General features: G+C 41.1%; 1 long non-coding RNA gene across 1 annotated transcript; it reads right to left on the reverse strand.

The window, feature by feature from the left end:
- Positions 1-2,129: 2,129 nt before the first annotated feature.
- Positions 2,130-3,517, reverse strand: LOC121989950. The gene is made up of 4 exons (XR_006114371.1): positions 3,238-3,517; positions 3,116-3,170; positions 2,681-2,975; positions 2,130-2,301 (listed from the first exon to the last, which is right to left on the reverse strand). It is a non-coding gene; the product is annotated as an uncharacterized LOC121989950 (long non-coding RNA).
- Between the last annotated feature and the right edge of the window lie 1,495 nt (positions 3,518-5,012).

A 5,012-nucleotide genomic window follows, 5' to 3' on the forward strand; every position in this document is an offset into this window, starting at 1 on the left:
CTGATTGATAATATAGATCGGGTGAGATGAACAAGACTTAAATTTGTTTAATTAAAAATTAATTTCAAAATTTTAATTTCAAACTTAAAAAATTAATTTCAAAATTTTAATTTCAAACTTAAAAATTAATTTCAAAATTTTAATTTCAAACTTAAAAAATTAATTTCAAAATTTTAATTTCAAACTTAAAAATTAATTTCAAAATTTTAATTTTAAACTTAAAAATTAATTTAAAAATTTTAATTTCAAACTTAAAAAATTAATTTCAATATTTTAATTTCAAACTTAAAAATTAATTTCAAAATTTTAATTTCAAACTTAAAAATTAATGTCAAAACCAAACTTAATGTCAAAACTTTAATTTTAAACTTAAAATTAACTTAAATAATGCCTGCTCAAAATAAAAAGACTAACTTTAAATCCTACTTACTGTAGGAAACCAAGTGGATTTTGGACAGTGGTTGCTCCAAACATATGACTGGAGATTACACCAAGTTCACTCAACTCACTTACAAAAGCTTAGGAACAGTTGCCTTTGTAAACAACGGCAAACTCAAGGTAATTGGTATAGGTAATATTGAATTAAAAATAGACTTTATAATTACAAATGTTTTACTTGTTAAAAATTTTAAATATAATCTTCTGAGTATAAATCAATCATGTGTACTCGGTCTAAGAAATTTCTATCCACAGAGTGGACAATATGAATCTCAGAATACATATATCTATACCTCTGCCACACTCTAGGAACAATACAATGCAAATAAGAAACAAACCACGCAGTTTATATCAATATTCCACACAATTCAACATATAATCAATCCACGCAGTTTAATAAGGAAGAACGATATAAAACCAGCAGATATACGTGACATCCTACTCCACTACAACGAAGAAAACAAATCCACAGTAGTGTGAAAATCTGCAGGAAAACAAAGCGTGAACCAAGGTTGGACATAAAGTCCACAATACAAACCCACAATACAAGTATATAAGGTGCAAAAGCAAAATATAATCCGACAAAGAAAATCCTCGCGATAATGGGGCTAGTGACTGGAATATCTGGCCTCAACCTAAAAAAATAATAACGGGGTGAGTCCAAAGAACCAGGTAATCCAATAGATATATGCAGAACATATAACTACCAGTAATATCCTAAGGTATAGTCTCTAAACCATAGGATCAAGAGTCTGATTCTCTAACCATACTGACCTACGGTGTAGTCTCTAACGAATAACGATATGTCATGGCTGTAGTAACCGTGATAGGCATAAAGTCGATCTATGGCAAGAATAATAAGAAAATGCATAACAAAAATAAATCAGTACTCACTGCGAGGCTTGTCTGATCGTAAACATACGAGATAAAGATAGTCGAGCAGCATATAACAGATGCGTCAATCTATACGATCACCAAATGCATCAATCATAAATAATGCGATGCATGCGTATGATCACGAATGACGTATCTGGTCACCCCTTGCCGTACTCGGTAGTCTCACACAGATGGTGAGACCAGGGTGGGTAGTGACAACCGTGCACTCGGTAGTCACTACCCACGATGGTGACCGGTGGACGGGATCTTGTCGAGTACACTATCCTCCCGCCTCAAACATAGTGAGGGAGCGTAGCCTCTCATCTCCGATGCTGATGACGGGAGGGACCCGGTGTGCTACCACTGTCCGCGCTACCACGGCGCCTGGCGGAGCACTAGGGCGATCTACCCTACACACCGAGTCTTACCCACGCACGTGAACACGTTGTGTGCGGGTCCGGCCGACGAGCTCAACAATAATGGAGTCGTCAATCGCCCAGCACGCAATCATGCAATATGGTGCATGCGGCTACAGTATGTCATACCTGAACATAGCTTCCTCCATATATGTGTGTGCCCAAAAGGTAAACGCATATATATAACCATGATATAAACAACATAAATCCAAAGACATCACATATAACAACGATGTAAGTATCATGAATCCAAGAGCATGTATCACACATGTAGAGAAACTAATCCAAAGAGTAGAGCACTATAGATATGCATCTCTATGAACATATATACATGGCAAGAGATAAATATCCAATCCTGAAGTAAAGCAACTAGCAGATGAAGCATGTGATAGGTATCAACTAGCTAAGACCAGGGAAGAAATAATCTACTATCTACCACTAGTAAATATATATAAGCTACACATATCATAAGACATTATCAAAAGATAAGTCAGAGGGTACCCGCCTCAAATAGAAGGTACAAATCACGCAATCCCAAGTCGACGTCGAGACGCCGTCTCGAATCAGAGTCCTGTGTCAAACCAACAATATATATATAGATTTTATTTAGCTAAATCAAATGAATAGCTAAATAAAACCCCTAGAACTAAATTAGGGCAAAACCCCTAATCCATACAATCTCCACCTACATAATTAAATCTAATGGTTAATTAGGATTAGTTACCTAATCCTTAATCACCAATTAGATTAGAAATCCAATGGTTGACTAGGGTTAATTACCCTAACCCTAACCATTCCATTAGATTAATTCTACACACAATCAACAACTAATTACAACATGTATCACCAACTAGATTAATCAAATCTAACCATGATCTACATCTCATATATCAACTACCTCATACAACTAATCATGAATTAATCCAATGTATCAAAATCCCTACACATACCTCGATTCACAGCCCATACTATTGCTGGTTGGAGTGCTGTCGGCAAGGAAACACCTCACGATCACAAATCCACAGAACAGAACAGCACCTCACAAGAACAAGAACACCTCTGCTGAATCAAGAACAAGGAACCTCCCAACCTACAGAACACTTATGCTGAATTCACTTCACTATCACAGATGCTAACCTTACTGGATCAATCGAATCAAAATAAGAAGATCACAATTCCAGCCTCACAGCAACAGACCCTCACTTCACTGATCACCAAACCTCACCTGGAAATCAATCCCGTGACCTAAATCAGCCACAAAGAAGAGGATCAAAATCCGATCAGGGGGAAACAGCAAGAACCTGATCCCACCCTTTTCCCTAAACCTGACAAGAAAGATCTACACGAAATAGAGTTTAATCAATCGAAATTCGACGACGCCTTACCTTAAGGATCGCTGCTAAGGCACGGCTTGTCGTCGCGACCACTGATCGGATCCGACTGAAGGGATTTAAGCACGGTAATTCAAGAAAAAAGGGAAGAAGAAGAACCGAAGCTAGCTCCTCACCTCTGTGCTCCAAGCTCCGATCTGCACCGACGACGAACCTAGGGCACGGTTCGTCGGATCGGGGAAGAAAGGCCGGCTGTCGACTAGAGAAGACGCAACGCCGTGTCCATGATCCAGAGAGGAATAGCGCCGCCCGGATCTGAGCTCAACGGCCGCCAATGTCGGTAGAGGAGGATCGCCGGAGCTGAAAGCCCTAATCCCTTTGGCGCCGCTTGTCCGCGAGAGAGAACAGAGAGAGGAAGAGGGGAGATCGGGGAAGGCAAGTAGGGATCGGCGGTTTTGGGGGAAAAGAAATAAGGAAAAAGGAATTATATAAATAAACATTTCCTCATTTAAACGGGTATCCCAACTCGGCTTTATCCGTACCCGAAATTAATCCCCGCAAAACTCGTCGTACGAGCTCCGAAAAATTCCCAGAAAATTTTTAAAAATTCTGGAAAAATTTTATAAAGCTATTTCTGCAATAACCCTATTTATTTAAATTTTCCGAGATCTCACATCCTCCCCTACTAATAAAAATTTGGTCCCCAAATTTCGCTATAACTAACAGCAAACACTAAAATATAACCAAACCGTATAAATGCTGAAAAGAAACTCTAACCCACATACCTCAAGTAAAAAGATGGGGGTATCGAGCTCGGATCGTATCCTCCAGATCCCACGTAGCCTCCTCGTCAGAATGATGCTGCCATCTGACTTTAACCAGTCGGACAGTCTTGTTCCGCAGCTGACGCTCTCTACGGTCCAGAATCGGTACCGGAACCTCCTCGTAAGTAACATCAAGCTGAATAGGAACAGATATATCCGACAGAACATGTGCCGGATCGGATACGTATCTCCTCAGCATAGATACATGGAATACATCATGAATGCCAGCTAGAGATGGTGGTAGCGCCAGACGGTAAGCTACTGCTCCAATCCTCTCCAAGATCTGGAATGGTCCAATATATCGGGGAGATAGCTTACCTCGGAGACCAAATCTCTTCACCCCTTTCGTGGGTGAAACTCTAAGAAATACGTGATCACCAATGGAGAACTCCAGGGGTCTCCGTCTCTGATCAGCATAACTCTTCTGACGGTCCTGGGCCTCTGACATCCTCCGTCTGATAGTGCGAACCAGCTCTGCATCTGAGCTCTCCGAGGTCCTACTAACTGAGCCTCCCAACCTCTTCCCGGAGGATGGGTGTCCAACAGGCCTACCATACAACGCCTCAAACGGTGTCATCCGGATAGGCGAATGATAGGCTGTTGTTGTGGCGAACTCCACTAATGGCGGGTAGTCCTCCAGCGCCTCAAAATCCATAACGCAAGACCTCAGCAAGTCCTCCAAAGTCTGAATGGTCCGCTCGATCGCCCATCTATCTGCGGATGGAATCCGTCTTGAAACAAAGTGTGCCCAAGGCTGCTGCAGACTACTGCGAGTCGGGACGTGAAAGTGGGTCTCTATCTGATATGATGCTCAACGGAACTCCATGCAATCTGATAATCTCTCGACAGTACAACTCGGCTAATCGATCCGGAGAATCGGTCTTCGGATCGCTAAAAAGTGTCGGATTTGGTTAATCGGTCAACGATTACCCAAATCGCATCATGGCCTCGACGAGTCCTAGGCAAACCAACCACGAAATCCATAGTAATGTGCTCCACTTCCACTCGGAATAGGGATCCTCTGAAGTAAACCAACAGGTCTGCCTTCACCTGGTGACAAACAAGACATCTAGCTACAAAATCGTGATGTCTTTCTTCGTGTCGTTCCACCAATAGGAACGTCTCAA

Source organism: Zingiber officinale, chromosome 6B (assembly GCF_018446385.1).
Source record: "Zingiber officinale cultivar Zhangliang chromosome 6B, Zo_v1.1, whole genome shotgun sequence".
NCBI classification, from domain to species: domain Eukaryota; kingdom Viridiplantae; phylum Streptophyta; class Magnoliopsida; order Zingiberales; family Zingiberaceae; genus Zingiber; species Zingiber officinale.